A 20,610-nucleotide genomic window follows, 5' to 3' on the forward strand; every position below is an offset into this window, starting at 1 on the left:
TCCAAGACATTCCAATGTGCAACAATAATCACCAGCACATTTTTGGGGAAAATTACATGAAGATTCGTCAAATGGTGCCAAAGATAGAGGCAAGTCATTTGGGATGTCATCAGTAATGTCTTCAGTGATGTCACTGACCATGTCATGAGTGATGTAATATGTGAGGTCATAAGCAGTGCATTGCGGGGGCACAAGTTATAGTCAGCTCAGCTAACTATAACTGCTGAATTTCTCTGGTTTTGTACTAGTGAAATGTCAGCCTAGCTATAAACTCCCTGTAATCTTTGTGTTTTTCAGTGAATATCTAAGGTTTTTTCAATTTTATTTCCTAACTATAACATTCCTGTAACCTTTGATTTTTTCAGTGAATATCTAAGGTTTTTTTAAATGATAATTCCTAACTATATCATCAGTGTAACCTTTGGTTTTTGTCAGTGATTTTCTAAAAATATTTTATTCTAAGACATAACTATACCATCCCTGTATTATTTTTCTATAATTAGATATTGAACATTTTGTTAACGTGATGCATCACTTATTGTTGTATTTGCTATCTATTCATTTAAAAAGTTCACTAATCCTCTTATTTCAACATATTTCAGATTTTTACAATGACATTGTGATTGCCAAGGACAAACCATGAATACCGCGTGTTTTCCAGAAAGTATATAGACATATTTTAGGTACAGTTTCAGTGTAGGTGTTTAGTAAGAGACTAATTTAACGTTCACCTTTGTATTCATTTGTCAAAAAAACTACATCTAAAATGCATTTTCCTTCTTCACAACAACACCGGAGGTCGCAATGACCTCAGTAGTCACGAATACAAAGGACAAAGTGTAAAACAGATATATAGATATATTTTACAGAAAGTTTAGCTGTTTAGTAACATATTGGTTTAACTTTATTTTAATGACACACTTGTAAAAGACAACAGTTTCCCAAAATAACTGTTAAACATCGGAACTCACAAATAGAACAAAACAACCAAACAAGGAAATTTCATTGGTTTATACAGTTTTACAGCTAAATTGGTGAAGTGTAGTGTATGTGATCAGACATTATCTTGGGGCCCAGCAAAAAAATATTCACGTGGTACAAAAAGCATCTTGTACCTCTTGAAAACATACCACAAGAAGCAACTTAAAATTCCCAGAGGAAAAAAAGGTCAGGGATCATCAGTCTCCATGCCTCCAGCCTCTGCTCCTGACAATAAAGTTCCAGCTTAAGTGGAGAGAAGATGCAGTGAAATGTCACCATAACTAAAGTGTTTTGCTACCTTTTGCATGAACTGTACCACCACCGTCACAGCTGGGGAGCAATCTGTGGATGTAATTTTGCAGAATTTGAAAATCCATACTTGTCAATTTGTATATTTTTTTTATTGCAGCAGTTCAAGAACTGTAAAAAAAAAAGTAAACAAAGAAAAATGTACTAGAATTTCTTTTTAAACATTAGGAAACCAAAACAAGATACTATGGTGAAGTGGAGAAGACACTTCTTAAATGCAACTTAATGCTTCTGGTATTATAGTACTTTCGTTTAATTTTTATCGATAGTAACAGATTGTAGTTCTATAATGTTTTATAAATTCCTTTCCTCCAGTTTAAAAAGTCTTTCATTTCTAACAACTTGCTGTAGACAATACACCTAATAGGCTGGATAATGTCTCAGAAACTCATAATTCATAAAAATGTCAACACAATTCCATATTTTGTTATCCTAAATTGTGCTTAGAACTTCAGTTCTAGAATTAGCAGATATAAGATTGTTAGCTTTTTATGTAGCCTTGATTTGAATGACATTTCTATGTCATTGCACTCTGTCCATCCTCTTTGACAACTTTAATATATTTTGTAGTGTGTAGAGGTTATATTAACTCCTTCGTGAAATATGCTTGCTTTTGTTCTCAAACTTCTTTTTGAAATGGAAATTTGTCTAGCTGCAAAGTTTGTAATTTCATAATTTGAAAATCCATACTTGTTCATTTGTATTCTTTTTTTATTGCAGCAGTTCAAGAACTGTAAAAAAAAAAGTAAACAAAGAAAAATGTACTAGAATTTCTTTTTGAACATCAGGAAACCAAAACAAGATACTATGGTAAAGTGGAGAAGAGACTTCTTAAATGCAACTTAACGCTTCTGGTATTATAGTACCTTCATTTAATTTTTATCGATAGAAACAGATTGTAGTTCTATAATGTTTTATAAATTCCTTTCCTCCAGTTAAAAAGTCTTTCATTTCTAACAACTTGCTGTAGACAATACACCTAATAGGCTGGATAATGTCTCAGAAACTCATAATTCATAAAAATGTCAACACAATTCCATATTTTGTTATCCTAAATTGTGCTTAGAACTTCAGTTCTAGAATTAGCAGATATAAGATTGTTAGCTTTTTATGTAGCCTTGATTTGAATGACATTTCTATGTCATTGCACTCTGTCCATCCTCTTTGACATCTTTAATATATTTTGTAGTGTGTAGAGGTTATATTAACTCCTTCGTGAAATATGCTTGCTTTTGTTCTCAAACTTCTTTTTGAAATGGAAATTTGTCTAGCTGCAAAGTATGTAATTTCATAATTTGAAAATCCATACTTGTTCATTTGTATTCTTTTTTTATTGCAGCAGTTCAAGAACTGTAAAAAAAAAAGTAAACAAAGAAAAATGTACTAGAATTTCTTTTTGAACATCAGGAAACCAAAACAAGATACTATGGTAAAGTGGAGAAGAGACTTCTTAAATGCAACTTAACGCTTCTGGTATTATAGTACCTTCATTTAATTTTTATCGATAGAAACAGATTGTAGTTCTATAATGTTTTATAAATTCCTTTCCTCCAGTTAAAAAGTCTTTCATTTCTAACAACTTGCTGTAGACAATACACCTAATAGGCTGGATAATGTCTCAGAAACTCATAATTCATAAAAATGTCAACACAATTCTATATTTTGTTATCCTAAATTGTGCTTAGAACTTCAGTTATAGAATTAGCAGATATAAGATTGTTAGCTTTTTATGTAGCCTTGATTTGAATGACATTTCTATGTCATTGCACTCTGTCCATCGTCTTTGACATCTTTAATATATTTTGTAGTGTGTAGAGGTTATATTAACTCCTTCATGAAATATGCTTGCTTTTGTTGTCAAACTTCTTTTTGAAATGGAAATTTGTCTAGCTACAAAGTTTGTAATTTCATAATTTGAAAATCCATACTTGTTCATTTGTATTCTTTTTTTTATTGCAGCAGTTCAAGAACTGTAAAGAAAAACGTAAACAAAGAAAAATGTACTAGAATTTCTTTTTGAACATTAGGAAACTAAAGCAAGATACTATGGTGAAGTGTAGAATACACTTCTTAAATGGAACTTAGCACTTCTGGTATTATAGGACCTTTGTTTAATTTTAATCGGTAGTAACAGATTGTAGTTCTATAATGTTTTATAAATTCCTTTCCTCCAGTTAAAAAGTCTTTCATTTCTAACAACTTGTTGTAAACAATACACCTAATAGGCTTAATAATGTCTCTGAAACTCATAATTCATAAACATTTCAACACAATACCACATTTTGTTATCCTAAATTGTGCTTAGAATTTCAGTTCTACAAATAGCAGATGTAAGATTGTTAACTTTTTATGTAGCCTTGATTTGAATGACATTTCTATGTCATTGCACTCTGTCCATCCTCTTTGACATCTTTAATACATTTTGTAGTGTGTAGAGGTTATATTAACTCCTTCGTGAAATATGTTTGCTATAGTTGTCAAACTTCTTTTTGAAATGGAAATTTGTCTAGGTACAAAGTTTGTAATTTCAGTTTCTAATTGAGTACCATTCACTCTGCACTATGAATGTACACCTAAATTCTAATCTGCTGTTTGGACAGGTCATATTGTCAGTACCATGCACCTGTAAACTCTGTTACCACGGGAGCGATGTGCTTTTTACACAAATCCCAAACCGCACTGTGAATCAATGAAACTGTTCATTCAAAGTCTAGAGGGGGAAAGGGGTTTGGGAAGACAAGAGAGACTGCCACTGCTGCGCCTCTTCCTACTGGTATTTCTGGAAAACGATCAGGGCACCTGTAACAACACACACAATTTTCACTACCTTCTTCAATGTCTCTCAACCACCCCTTCAGACTGTCTCCAATACCTCTTTTGACCTGTTAGGCACAATGGACCAGCTGCTCTCTTATTTGATTAAATAGTTTGTTTCATTGTAGTACATTCCTCAAAATAATCTGTAAATATCACTGTATATTGCAGAATGCTGGCAGAAGATGATTATGATGGTAAGTACAAATATATATATATATAATATATATACTTATATATATATATATATATATATTTCTTTTCAAAGCACCCTCGATTCGAAAACGCACTAGAATCCAGCTAATTGATTAAAGGACTTCCTATTCCAGCATGCAGCGCAAGTGAAAGAATTAAGTTGCATGTTAAAGAGTGCACATATTTAAACGCAAGATGCCGTACCTCTGCATTGATGCCTGTGAACAAGGGGATTGAAGCCCCGAAACGCGTAAGGCTGCTTTTACTCCAAGTGAAGACATGCTGCAGAGCCAGTAATTAGCTGGATTCGAGTGCGTTTTCGAATCGAGGGTGCTTTGAAAAGAAATATTAATTGCGGTCATCCGGCCGTGAAAGCGCACCACCCCTTATGTCTGGGCGCCACGGAGACAAAGGAACTGTTCGACAGTCTCCATTGGGAAACCAGCTGGCGTGAAATAACATCATCCTTCATGTTGGAGGCCCACTAGAGGGTGTTTTAAAATGAAAGACTGTGTGGAAGGAAACGGACCTACTAAGGTGATTACAATTTGCAGGCGCTTTAATTAAAAGTACTAACGTTTGATTAAAGGACTTCCTATTCCAGCATGCAGCGCAAGTGAAATAATCAAGTTGCATGTTAAAGAGTGCGCCTATTTAAACGCAAGATGCCGTACCTCTACATTGATGCCTGTGAACAAGGGGATTGAAGCCCCGAAATGCGTAAGGCTGCTTTTACTCCAAGTGAAGAGATGCTGCAGAGCCAGTAATTAGCTGGATTCGAGTGCGTTTTCGAATCGAGGGTGCTTTGAAAAGAAATATATATATATATATATATATATATATATATATATTCACTGAAAAAACCATAGGTTTCACACATGTTATAGTTAGCAGGACATTTCACTCGTACAAAACCATTGAAATTCCCCCGTTATAGTTAGTTCAGCTAACTATAACTCGCGCGACCGCAATCCACTGCTGATGACGTCACATATTACATCACTCATGACATGGTCAGTGACATCACTCATGAAATCACTGATGACATCTCAAATGCAAGGTTTTTTGAATGCTAATTCCTAACTATAACGTGTGTGAAACCTATGGTTTTTTCAGTGAATTTGCAAGGTTTTTTAAATGCTAATTCCTAACTATAACGTGTGTGAAACCTATGGTTTTCTCAGTGAATTTGCAAGGTTTTTTAAATGCTAATTCCTAACTATAATGTGTGTGAAACCTATGGTTTTTTAAGTGAATTTGCAAGGTTTTTTAAATGCTAATTTCTAACTATAACGTGTGTGAAACCTATGTTTTTTTTAGTGAATTTGTAAGGTTTTTAAATGCTAATTTATCTATGTATTATTATATTTTTTATATATTTGTTTTACAATAAACTACCTATGTATATAATTATAGATTGACTGTATCCTGTAATATGGAATGGCTCAGCTCTTTTTTTTAAAAATTTGGATAAAGTTAAACATCATAGTTAATATCTTCTATAAACAGTTTAAAATGTTTTTTTTTTATTTACGAGGTCCTTTAGGGACCCCCTAAGAAGGTCTAGGGGGTCAGGGAGTGTCTTCCCTGCCTCCTTTTCATGTTTTAGAAATCGGGTTAAAAGTAATTCATTTCTGATGCGTGCGTGCACAGTGCGCGCATGCGTGCGAGCACCGAGCGCGCACTGCCAATTTTTTTTTTTATTAAACTAAATGGTTTTTTTTTATTTACGAGGTCCTTTAGGGACCCCCTGAGAAGGTCTAGGGGGTCTGGGAGTGTCTTCCCTGCCTCCTTTTCATGTTTTATAAATCGGGTTAAAAGTAATTCATTTCCAATCCGTGCGTGCACGGTGCGCGCACGGTGCACGCACGGTGCACGCATACGTGTGAGCACCGTGCGCGCACGGCAAGTCATGTGATTATGAAACAACACTTTTCATTGGTTCATAGTAGTTTCTGTTTCAGAATCTTCAAACACCACACCCACTCCCCTCACTATTTCTTATTTCCTGGGAGAAGGTTGCTGAACAGCTTCTCGAGTGAAATCTTACTTGAAAATGGCAGAACAGCAGTCAACTTCAGGGAGTGAGGAGGAGACCTTTGTGGAACCCCCAAGGAAGAGCAAACAAAAACACTCTTTCATCTGAAATTATTTCACCTTTCCAGAGGGCTAAAAGAAGGTGAATGCGCCGAAGGTGACATGCACTATTTGCGGAAGTGTCTTATCTAGAGGAGATCCCAGCAAAAAATACTCCTTTAGTATTTATTCAATGCTAAGACACTTCAAAACAGTGCATCCTTTACGCTATGCTCGTGAAACAACTAGAGCCCTAAGGGACAACCCTCCACCTGCTCAACCGAGCACATCATCTGCGGCCGCAGATTCACCATGTACCAGGCCACTGGACATCCGCCCCCTTTTCCAGAAGGTGCACATACATTGCAATGTGTGCAATGCTGTTATTTGCTAAGGTGAGAGCAGTATAAACTTGATTGAAAACAGAATACAGCAGCACACATGCTCCAGCCCATAATTTTTTTCATTTTCTTTTTGTTCCTGTTGAACAGTTTTTCATTACCAGTTTTTTTTTGGTGCTCTACAATTTTTTAAAAAAAATACAAAATTGCAAAACAAAAAAGACAAAAAAAACCAGTTCTTTTCAGAACTCACTTCACTTCTCCAAGAAGAGCTATATTCCTAATATACTGTGTTGTAATTTTATTGAATGAATGTGTAGTGTATACATGAATGATTGAAATGATTGAAATGACTGAGTGAAGAGGAGGAAAGGACAGACAGAATGAGTGAGAAAAGGAAAGTATGATCAGTCATGAAAGGGAAGTGAAAGACTGACTGCAACAAAAGGACTAAGGGTAGAGGATATAGGTAAGAAGAGTGAATGAGTAAGGGAATGGCAGTGAGTAATGGAGAGTGATGGAGGGGGAGTGAGAAAAGGGGAGTAAGGGACGGAGATAGGAAAAGGGAGTAACAGATGAAGCGGATGAAGTACAGAAGGGTAAAGGAATTGAAAGTAAGAGAAGTGGAGTGATGGTGAGATAAGGGGTATGAGGATTAGAAAAGGGGGTAAGGGAAAGTGAGAGATGGGGAATGAGGGGATGGGATTTAGGAAACTGGAGTGAGAGAAAGGGAGTCAGGATTTCAATGAGCAAAGGAGAGTGAGGGAGAGTGAAGGAAAGAATGCGAAAAGATGAAGGGGTGTGAGATACAGACAGGAGGAAGTGAAGTAGGAGAATAGGAGTGACTATGAGTAAAGGATAGTGACAGTTAGGGAAGGTGAGGGAAGGAGAATGACCGAGAAGGATAAAAAATTAACATAGATGGAAAATGAGTGATGGAGAGAGGAGGAGTGGTAGAAACAATGGGGCAGATTTATGTTAGACTTGCGCCACTTTTACGCCGCCGTTGCGTCACTTTTGTGATGCAGCGGCGGCGTAAACCCTGCGCCACGTTGCGCCCTATTTACATCGTGACGCATCTATGGAGATGCGTCGCGGTGTAAAGCCCTGCACCACATTAAACCTGCTTCAGGTTTAATGTATGCAGGGTGGGCGTTACAGCGGAAAAAGCCTCGGAAAAGTGACATAATGAAAACTACAAGATTTCACTCAGTCACTTTTCCGACGCTGCTGCGTCAAAACCTTGAGCCTGCTTGAAGCAGGCGTAAGGCATGACGCAGCATGTTAGGTATGGGCAGCTCCTAAACATTGCTGGAGTTGCGTCATGCTTGTGACACGACTCCAGCAATGCGCTGCCCTTACGCCATCAGATGCATCACGCATCTGTTTATCCTTGTGCCACGATGCGCTGCATTGTAAATGCGGCGCATCTGTGGTGGCGCAAGGGTAAACTTGCGTGACGCATCTTTCCTGATGCATCCCTGCTGATTTGCAGGGATGCGCCAGGAAACATAAATCTGCCCCAGAGTTGTTAAGGAAATTAAGGGTAAGACAGACAAAGGGAGAGAGACAGAAACAGAGACAGAGAGCAAGGAACTGAGAAGGAGTAAGGCAGTTAGTATGACTGAGACATATGGAGACAGGGAGAGAAACATGGTTGAAAAAATAGTGATGGAGGCAGTAAACCTAGGGGAGTAGTAGAGAAGGAGTGAGGGAGTTACGAAAGAGCAGTAAAGGAAGAAGAGAGAGGGAAGGGGAATGAGAAAAGCAGAGTGAATAGAAGTGAAGAAAAGGGAGCATGAAAGTAAAGAGGTGAGAAATACAGATATTTTAAACTTACCTGACCAACAAAATAACTTAATTAGAAATAAATGGTTTATTTTAATTACAAGAAAAATGGATTCAATTTCCTAAATTTTCTTTCTCGATCTGAAAAAAAAGAAAAAAAGTAGTAATATTTAGCAATACATTTTAGAATACAGTACACATATTCTCATATTTAACAAAGTAATTTTTTGCACCTTTTTTGCTGTTTTCAGAATATATTGAATTTCACTGAAAATAGTGATATCAATTGCATTCATCACTTAACAGCGGGCAAAAAAATAAACAATCTGAAAGATTGTTTAAAAAAGCCCTGAATCTATCCTCAGTAAAACATACCTTCATAGAAATGTAACATATATATTAAAAATATCTTCTAAGAACAATAACTATTTGCAATAAATACCGTCTGTAAATCTTGTTGCTTAAGCACATACACCAAAATAATATCTGTCAAAGAAGTCCACAATAGAAACATTTACCTTTCCATGAGGCCAAATGGTAATTTTTAAATCCTTTTTAGGTGAAATATCCAATGGTAATCCTATAAAATCGAAATAATGGTTTCTTCAGATGCTGCAATTTGTATCTAAAATTTTGGATTTAGAAAAATTAAGTCGGAATTTGGTAATTCTGCAGGCAAACATTGCTTGAAAATCAATTGAGAATCATTACACAGTGTCCAGCCTTTTTCACATTTTAGATAAACTGTGTAATGACCAGAAGTTATAGAAGGTCCATCATGGAAAATTATTGCAACTGCAACAAAGGTCTTTCCTGATTTCGATAATTGATTTCCTACAAACTTCTTTATTATAGTGTCCAGTTTTGTTCCATCAGCTCTACAACGTTGCATCATTAAAATTATATACTGTCCATATTTCTTTAAAAATAACGTTGATAACATTTCTGATTTACATTGAGAACATTCCATGTTGTGATTTGCATCTTTAACTAATTTACTAAAAGTCACTTATTTACTCTCTGGTAATGTTAAATGTATGAACCTTTCAGAATCAACATTAGTGATGCATGTGTTCATACAGTTTTCACAACAATGTTCCCATTTATAAGAGAGACCAAACATATTTTCTATTTCTACCCCTTCATCTTCCAGTACCATAAGCATATACATTAAGAATTCCTGTGCATCTTGCTGGACATTTTGAGTAAACTGTGTACATCCAGAACATACATCTAAAAGATTTCTAACATCAGAAGCACTTTCTATTTTAGTTTTATCATTACTCAACTTCTCATAAAGGAAACTCAGCAGAGAACAAAATCGTTTTTTCATGATTTAGTATTATCTGCTCTTGCAAACTTTCAAGATAAAATACAACATTGAGCACTACATTAGTGTAGCAGTTGTCACCAGAGCTATTTTCAAAATGACAACCAACAACCTCTTCAACATTGTCCTTTTTCTTTTTGCTTGCAATCACATCACTCTCCTTTTGTTTTCTCTTCTGTACATCCTCATTACAGATATTCTCAATTCTCCTTTTCCGACAAACAACATGTTTTTCAAACACAGGATACTGACCTAAATGAGGAGCATAGCTTCTTCTTAATCTATTATAGTCCTTTACACAATTTGCATCAGCACTAACGTTTGAGTCATCAAAGTTTATCATGAATAAACCAGATAATTTTTTCACTCGTGACAAAGCAACATATGCCATACCTTCTTTAAACACACTAGATCCAATGTTTACAAAAGCACTATCTACAGTTAATCCTTGAGATTTGTGAATAGTTACAGCATATGCTAGAGAAAATGGAAACTGCTTCCTATGTACATATAAGTCTTTCACAAGCAAAAAACGAACTGAACAACGACTAATGTCTTTAACCTCTTCAATCTGATCAAACTTTATTTTTAAAAATTCAATTCCATCTTTTTTCTGGTAATTAACAAAACCCACAAATTTACCCATAGCTCCATTCACTAAACCTTTTTCTACATTCAAATTACGTCTTAAAATTACTCAACAGTTCATACATACATAAAGATTCTTTTCTAAACCAGCTGTTTTCGATATGTTTTTCTCTAGAGAATCCAATTTAGTTTTCAATTTGCCTGTCAATATAATAGTTATTCCTTCATGCTGTATTTTATCCATGGCTTCCATTTTCATAATCTCTTCATTTTCCAATTTCAAAGGTTCTTCATTGAATATAGAGCATTCATGTAGTGTTGGCATTAAGCAGATTACAGTATTTTTTTCTGCAATTTCCTTGTATATTTTCTCTGGAACTATTTGTTCTGATGGAAACAAATTACATAGCAATCAACTCTGTAAAGCTTTTCTGCCATGTTCTGTGAGTAGTCCAATTCTGATATCTTTGAGAATAGTAGCATAATCATCATCATTTGCTTGCAGCATATTGGTAATGAGTTCTTTGTACTCAAAGTATGACCAAATATTCACATTACCAATACTTCCTAATGACTTTTTCGTGTCTTCATGTGCAAGAGTATTAAATACTGGTTGTCCTTTAACTGGAGTGAGCTGCAGTAGATCCCCAAAAACTATAACATGTTTTCCTCCAAATAACACGTCATAGTCTGTCTTTAGAATTTGCTGCATTCTTAAATGCACAAAGGCAAGCATTAAGTTTGATACCATGCTTACCTCATCAATAATGAGAACTTTCATTTTCTTCAACACTCTTGAAACTTCAAAACATGCTTCTCCTGTTAGCTTGTGGTATTCTATTTTGTTCTCATGCTCTACTGGTAACATTAGCAAACGATGTAAGGTAATTCCTTTTATGTTATATGCTGCTAACCCAGTTGGAGCAGTAACAACACAAGACAAAGTTGAATCAGTTTTTTTCTGTAGGTAGCTTCTAATTACTTTAATTAAGAAACTTTTTCCAGTTCCAGCTTGTCCACTCACATACATTCTGATTGGTTCAAATGATGTGCATGAGCACTCTTTATTTTCATGTAGTAATCCATGATCAATTTGTTTTGTGACTTCTTCATAAATTTGTTGTTGTTCATCATTCAGTCCTGAGCTTGATTCATAGCTGTTTCCACTTCAGTCATGGCTATTGCGGCTTCATTTTCTACGATTGGTTGTCCTAGGGGATCTTGACTGAGTGTACCAGAACTTTGACTGTCTTGAGAACTGTCTCTAGCTACTTCAGCTGCAATTGTAGCTTCTTGTTCAATTTCTTCATTTAACATTTGTACATAATTTGTGAAAGTACTGCATTCTATGCTATATTTACATGCATTAAAGGAATCTTCATAGCTCTGAAAATCTCTAAGTAATTCATACTCTGAACGCCATGGTTTAAACAGCTATAAAAGTGCTAAGTAGTAAAATTCCTTTTTGTCAGTAGTGTCACAACTCAGCTTCCTGTGATTAATCAAACTTCCTTTTGTTTGTTTCACCAAACATCCTTCCTCACCAATGACTTTATATTTTCCATTGTTGATGTCTTCTGTGGCATTCCGTGTAAAAATGTAGTTCTGCAGCACTTCATAGAGACACATGTTCTCAAGATGATGACTTCTGTTTGGGTAATATGTGTCCAACATATTTGTTTTCAAAATGTCTGTACTTTCTGGTTCGTTCTCTGCTAAATATTCAATTTCTCGAATTGATTTCAGTACCGGATTTCGCATTCCTGCAAGGCCTAAACTTACCCAAATTATTCTTCTGGATTTGGAGTACAGACTTGCAGATGATAACCTATCTGAGCATTCGTATGACCCAATTTATCGATGCGATAACATCTTTAAACTGAAACTGTATAGCTTTTTACTGACAGTCTTCTCGTGAGAAATCTCTTCCCACATTTCTTTCAATTCCGTTTTCTCAGATTTAGTGACGTAAGATGTGACACACCGAGCAACAGCAATAGAATTGTCAGCTACATACTGAATATCCATGTTAGCATTCCACATGGATAAAATGACTGGTTGTAGTCATTTATATATTTTGACTCTTCTTTTCTTCTTAGGTTATAGGTATTTTTCGGAGATTTTCTTCTAATGGTATGTGGCACAGCTGACATAAAACTGTTTACTCTTCCTTTTGAAAGAACAGGTCGTGGAAATTCAAATCGACATTTTGTGTAGAATTTATCTTTACTCTTGTACTTTCGTCGACAGTATTTTACACACCGATGACTTTGGAAACGTAAAACTTGCTCTTTTAAGTTTTTTTCTTCTGTGCTTTTAGGTATAGCACATGTTGCATATTCTTCAATGAAAGATAAAACTGCATCATCAGAATCTGTTCCAAATTTTGGGGCATCCTTGATCCACAACAGCATATGAATATGAGGAGCACCTCTTGCTTGGTACTCTTTTCTCCAAAAGAAATCCACAACTTCTCCAAGAGGTGGATTTTTTTTATTGCAGATGAAGGACATCGTAGCCTCAAATCTATGATTGAAATATCTGCAAACATTAACCGGATCCAATGAGCACAATTCTCCTGCTGTCTTGTATTGGATGTTTTCAATATTTGAATTTGCCTCTCAAAGAAAATCCAGTAAATCATCCCAAGCATACTCAGCACAGCTTAGGGTAAGGAACCATGTAGGAGTTCCTAAATTCAGTAACATACATTTCAATTCTCCATGGCGTCGGTACCAATATTCATTAGTTCCACGCTGACAAGCCATCAGATTAATCAATTGAGATTCCAAATGATCATCTCGCTGTTGCACTTTGTTCATAAAATCCTTTGCAGACACATTATGTAGATGTACTCCAGTTTTTAAAATGTGATTTACTGCATAAGATAGTGCAGACAAGTCACTTTCAAATAAAAGATGGAACAAATAAGGAATACTTTGACGAAATCTTGGATCTTCTGCATATCATCTTGTAGTCCGATACACAGAAGCAGGAATCTGTACTGGACGTTCATCATATCGTCCACCTTTTCCAGTAGGAAACAGCTGGGGAAAACAACGAGCTTCCAAGCTCGCCTCCCATACACTCACGGGAGTTCCTTTTGCTTTTTTCATCTGAAACAGATCAATAGTGTTTCCCATAACTTCTTTAGAATGAAGAGGATGTATGCTGAAATGTTCATAAATTTCTTCTTCTTTTGACTTATCCACTTTTTCAATTTGCCCAGTTGGTATTCCTGTGTCTGCTAGTAAAACTTCTTCATCGTCATCCATATAAATTGATTCATAGTACTTATTATTTCTTTTCAAATATAAATTTGCTCTTTGTACTTTTCGGACATCTACTAGCTCCTGCCAAATTTTCTTATTCTTTGTAGGTACACCATTAACCAGAATAACTAATGGTTCAGTTTCCAAACTATCTGCATCAATTGTTTCAATATTTTTTTCAAATCTAATGGCAAATAGACAACTCTTCCTTTTAAACCTCTTTGTAAATCTGAAGGAGGTAATTTACCTGTTTTGGGCTCCATACGAACTATAGTCTGAAATGGATGGACACATTGAATGAGTATAGACTCATATGTATTTAAATCACTAAGTTCTGCAGGAATATCAACCAATTCTAAATTATTATGTACAGCTCTAGCTGGCATTTTATTTTCTTCTAACTTGTTATAACAGTATTTACAAAAACAATTTTCCAGAAACAAATATGTAACAAAATCCTTCCACTCATAATTATTTTCTTTTTCACTTTTTTTATAGAGATCCACATTCCTTGTTTCAGTTTTATAATGGCTTCTCCGGCAACAAATACAAGTAATATTTGGTCTTTAATTAGAGATGATAGTAAATGTTTTCATTTGATCTTCAAAATTTTTACTAACAGTGGGTTCTACATTCTCTTCTACATTTTCTTCAATAACTGTGTCATTTTCTGCACTTTATTGTTCTGGACCAAAGTAACAAAACTGAATATCACCAATAACCTTCTCTACATCTGATACAGATCCACGCAACAGAGCACTATTCAACTCATTTAACTTTAGTGCTGGACTTTTAGCAAAATACAATCTTCTCACAAACTTTCTCATTTCAGTATGATGTACTGCCAGCATCCTAAAATGGTGAAAAACACTTTGACAAACTTTCCTAGAAAGACAAGCCAGAGAATGTCCTTGCAAACCAGTATTCTTTCTCACTCTGCATGGATCTAGTCTTTGAAGCACCTTAATCTTCTGTTTAACACTTTTTTTACTATATTCTCTTAGAAAGTCACGTAATTTATCATTAGATTCTTGTCGTACAGTACAAATACTACTACAATTCCAAGTGTACACTGGGGCTTTAGGACGTTTCCCCATAACCTCATCAGCTAACACTTCTTCCTCATTTCTTGGAACCATTTTCTCCTTTTCCATTACACAACCATCTTTAACTTCATAACTTCGACCACTGGTGTCAACTGCATGCAGCAAACTATTACTTTGAATATAACTCTCTTCATTAAAAAATGGTTCAGTACTTGAACTATGCTTCCATTCTCCTAAGAACACATTACAAAAGTTATTTTTTTTCACTACTCTTTTCCTTTTGCTTTTTGACTTCATTACATTGACTATTTTATCTAATGTACGGATCCTGTTCAAAATTAAAATGAATAGTTTACTTTTTAATTCCAAAGCCTTTGCAACAATTGATTCAATATGTTTCTTTTTCTAATAAAATATTGCTTTCTTCCTATATTTCTTCACATCCTTTAGCAAATTGAACACCACTCTTCTCTGAAACATTTTTTTATGAATGTTTAGAAATTCTGTTTTTCTTTTTAAGTCATTCTTTCTTGCTTCTGATTGTACATTAGCATTCAGTAATTTATTTCTATTGTCTTGTTGTTTTCTTCTTGAAACACTATTTGCAGTGGATATAGTTTGTACATTTTTTCTATGTTTCAGGATATTTAAAAAAAAATCCTTAGTCTGCTTACCAGAAGACTTTTTATTTTTTCCAACATGAGGTTCTTCAACTAATTTCTGTTGTCCAGTTGTCTTCAAATATAGATGTTTTTGCTGTTCTTTTCTCTTTCTTGATTTTATAGGCATGTTTAATTTATTTCAGTGTTGTTCAGCAATACCTAAAGGAAACTAAAAAAAAAAATACCTTTATGTAATTTAAATATATTTCTATATTTTTTTTGAGCTTTTCAAATCCTATCATATGAGCTGCCCCTTTCCTATGAGTGCAAGACTTACAGAACAAGAGCAACACAAATTAAATCTCTGACAACAATTCCTATGTGCACACAGACTCGTGGTGTGATTCTAGGCAGAAAACGATATTTGATTGGCAATTTCAAAGCACATTTACTACTGTGGTAAAGCAAGTGATAATTACTGTAACAGCCTGACACATTTTCCTTATAGTTTAGAGAGGCAGAAAAGAGCAGATGTCCTAACAGCTACTTGAGACCATGAGCATGTGGAACCTGGGTGAGTGATTAGACTAGAGCAAAGAAAATGAGCCTTGGTGATGTTGAATGTGTTAGCGTTATACACTGCTATCTGAAATACCACACAGTGCTGAATAGTAAGCATGGGAGTGCAGGAGAAGCAGCTGGCTGTGTGCTAAGAGTGTGTTTCTGGAGACTGTGTATTGTCAGGTGCAAGAGAGATCTGCATGGACGCTTGCACAACTGCATGAAGACTGCAGAGATGTATGTAAGATCACCTTTGGTAAGGGTTAATTGTGCTTATGAACATGTAGGAACTACCTCACCCATTGCAGGAGTGGAAGGAAAATCTACCCTGTTGTTTTCAAATGTGTTAGCATTTGCCTCTCATCTGTGAGATGGTGATGTGTGCTGTATGCTAACCATCACAGTTCAAGAAAACAAGCTGCCCCTTTCCTACGAGTGCAAGTCTTACAGAACAAGAGCAACACAAATTAAATCTCTGACAACAATTCCTGTGTGCACACAGACTCGTGGTGTGATTCTAGGCAGAAAAGATATTTGATTGGCAATTTCAAAGCACATTTACTACTGTGGTAGAGCAAGTGATAATTACAGTAACAGCCTGACACATTTTCCTTATACTTTAGAGAGGCAGAAAAGAGCACATGTCCCAACAGCTACTTGAGACCATGAGCATGTGGAACCTGGGTGAGTGATTAGACTAGAGCAAAGGAAATGAGCCTTGGTGATGTTGAATGTGTTAGCGTTACACACAGCTATCTGAAATACCACACAGTGCTGAATAGTAAGCATGGGAGTGCAGGGGAGACAGCTGCCTGTGTGCTAAGAGTGTGTTTCTGGAGACTGTGTATTGTCAGGTGCAAGAGAGATCTGCATGGACGCTTCCACAACTGAATGAAGACTGCAGAGATGTATGTAAGATCACCTGTGGTAAGGGTTAATTGGAGTTTTGAACATGTAGGAACTACCTCACCCATTGCAGTAGTGGAATGAAAATCTACCCTGTTGTTTTCAAATGTATTACCATTTGCCTCTCATCTGTGAGATAGTGATTTGTGCTGAATGCTAACCATCACAGTTCAAGAAAACAAGCTGCCCCTTTCCTACGAGTGCAAGTCTTACAGAACAAGAGCAACACAAATTAAATCTCTGTCAACAATTCCTGTGTGCACACAGACTCATGGTGTGATTCTAGGCAGAAAACGATATTTGATTGGCAATTTCAAAGCACATTTACTACTGTGGTAGAGCAAGTGATGATTACTGTAACAGCCTGACACATTTTCCTTATAGTTTAGAGAGGCAGAAAAGAGCACATGTCCTAACAGCTACTTGAGACCATGAGCATGTGGAACCTGGGTGAGTGATTAGACTAGAGCAAAGGAAATGAGCCATGGTGATGTTGAATGTGTTAGCGTTAAACACTGCTATCTGAAATACCACACAGTGCTGAATAGTAAGCATGGGAGTGCAGGAGAAGCAGCTGCCTGTGTGCTAAGAGTGTGTTTCTGGAGACTGTGTATTGTCAGGTGCAAGAGAGATCTGCATGGATGCTTGCACAACTGCATGAAGACTGCAGAGATGTATGTAAGATCACCTGTGGTAAGGGTTAATTGGAGTTTTGAACATGTAGGAACTACCTCACCCATTGCAGGAGTGGAAGGAAAATCTACCCTGTTGTTTTCAAATGTGTTAGCATTTGTCTCTCATCTGTGAGATAGTGATTTGTGCTGAATGCTAACCGTCACAGTTCAAGAAAACAAGCTGCCCCTTTCCTAAGAGTGTAAGTCTTACAGAACAAGAGCAACACAAATTAAATCTCTGACAACAATTCCTGTGTGCACACAGACTCATGGTGTGATTCTAGGCACAAAACAGTATTCCTGGGTGATACCAGTACACCTTAATTTATGGTGAAGACATACTCCATAATATCTTACAAGTTCAAGGCAGTTAAATATCTTCCAAAACATAAAATGTGAAACACAACTTTAAAAGAAGAAAGACATTTCTATTATTTATATCAAAATACACCACATACATCCCCTCTCAAATTCATAACTCACCTTTAAAAGTAGTTAGTTGAGAAAGAAATGTGCCACTCACACAGCAGATTATCAGAGCCAGAATCTCTGAGCTGTACTCCTCTCACCAAAACCACTAAATGGCAAACTGTCCCTCTCTTTTTTCACACATATACATGTTAACTTCAAATCACATTGCTTCCCACATTTTTTTAAATGGAAACACACATTTCTATTGGTTGCAAATTTCAACCCTTTCCAAATGATTCCTACCCCCAACATGACTTCTGCCTGCTACCATAGCAACAGATCATGGAACACTGGTGTGAGCAGAGAGGTCCCAAGTTCAGCACACAATGTTTCTAATCCAAAGAGCAAGAGTGCTTGACTTTTCAAACCTAACAGCATATCCAAAGTAATCTTCTGTGGGAACACATTTTTCTGAACCAATACAAAACATGCATTTAAAAATGTAAACATACAGCCTAGTTTTTAGTGTTGAATGGTCTGTAACAGCCAATGAGCTCTTTTTATTAAAAAAAAAGTATGGAAGCCTCCATTTTACAACTATCTTTCTTTTCATATTGCCATTCTACTGAAAGTCACCTTCTGAGCGCATCCAGATCTCCTTGAAAGATGTTCACAGTGTGGATTGTAGGTCATAGCTATGTCTACGGTAGTGAAAAGTATGCAGAAAAAAGAGGTATTGTGAAAGACCGTGCTTTGCCAAATGTAGACATTAAATGGATTGGTCAGAGAGGGTTAAAGTGGCACCAATTAATGCCTTTGGTGAAATCCTTTCTACATCTCCCACAGCCTGACCTTATAATTGTGCACTGTGGTGGAAATGACCTAGGCACTTTAACTGGGGTAGGTCTGGAAATGCTTGTTAAGGACACCTTTGTGCAATTGATGTCACTTTTTCCACAAACTACCTTTGTGTATTCTAAGATATGCCAAAGGCAAAAGTGGAACTGGTCCAACCAATATTGTCCGCAGTTTGAGAAAGCAAAACAGCACGTCAATAAGTCTGTTTCTGCTTTCCTCAGAGACTATGGTATGGGTTCTATATACCACAACTTGCTTTACAACATGCAAGGCATTTATAGAGGAGACGGTGTTCATTTCACAGATGAAGGGAACAGAGTCTTCCTCTTGAACTTTAGACTCTGCATCGGTACTTACTTGTAGGTACAAAAAAACACTCAATGAACACAACGGCTCTTTTTAGAGCCAACCAACATCTAAGCACTTAAACTTGATTTTTGATTCTTTTTTTTTAATGAATGTTTTGCCGCCGTGCGCGCAACGCGCAATATTTATAATTATTTTTTTTTTTTGGGACCTTAGGGGTCTTTCATGGTCCCCCTGAGAAGGCCTAGGGGGTCAGGGACTCTCTACCCTGCCCCCTTTTCACGTTCTCCACTTGTGTTTTTAGCTCACGTCTGCCTCTAAAACTCAAAATGGCGGCTGGGGGTGCGCGCACCGTGTGCGCACCCCGCAATTGTTTGAAAAAAAATAAAATGCTTTTTTCGGGGCCTTCAGGGACCCCCTGACAAAGGCTAGGGGGTCAGGAACTCTCTACCCTGCCCCCTTTTCACGTTCTCCACCTTTCTTTCTCACTGCCACACACAAAATGGCGTCCGACACTTCCTGATTTCGACCAATTCGAATGTTGACTGACATCTAACCACCAATCAGAATTACGCTCGCGCACGGCACGATGCGCTCACGGTGCTCGCACGGTGCGCGCGCGGTGCGCGCATATAGATATTTACATACTTTTAACTGCAATTTTCTCAGGAACTACTGAACAGATTGACACCATATATGCAAAAGGCACATCCCTGACCTGAGGACTACCTTTTTGGCAAATTTCAAGTAATTCTGTTCAGCCGTTCGGGCTGTACTTTCGACTAAAGGTCCTATGGGAAAATGCATGGGGAAAACGCGTTTTGGGACCCCCCTTTTTTCTCAGCCCCCGCTTGACGAATCACCACAAGACTTTCAGCGTAGGAGCGGAGCGGAGGGCCCCATTAGTTTTGAAAATTTCACGAAGATAAGTCAACTGGCGTCAAAGTTATTCAAAATAGAATTTTCAGATTTGCTATGGGAACTCGGTCCTAACTATAACTATCTACTGGCGACTGCATATATATATATATATATATATATATATATATATATATATATGAACACAAACAACCAACTTCCACAGAGTGATCCATGGAGGAAGACACGGACTCGAGGCAGGTAAGATACGGCATCTGTTTTATTTGATCAGATCAGCCTCAATCCCAGAATTAAAAAATGAGACACGTTTCGGCTTGCTAGAAGCCTTCATCAATCTCGTTGGTGCCATATTAGCAGCAATCTTTATAGCCCATCCCACTTAAGGCATCAATAGACATAGAGAGCATACTGAGAGTCCTGGAATCACAATACACACACTGCAAAGAATGTACTCGATGTCTATATGTTAATCTCAGCAATCTAACAAGTAAAACATAATTCAGTGATATCTCAATTGCATTGTGCAAATATGTAACCGGTTTGATTTACATGCATATGAAAATAGTATAATGAACAAGCCCTCTGTCCTGGTTGGAAACTGGGTTACATATGCATTGCTCAGCCAAACCCCCATTACGTGTCGCCTGGGAAATAAAAAGCAAAATGTATTGCG

This window comes from Triturus cristatus, chromosome 8 (assembly GCF_964204655.1).
Source record: "Triturus cristatus chromosome 8, aTriCri1.1, whole genome shotgun sequence".
NCBI lineage: Eukaryota > Metazoa > Chordata > Amphibia > Caudata > Salamandridae > Triturus > Triturus cristatus.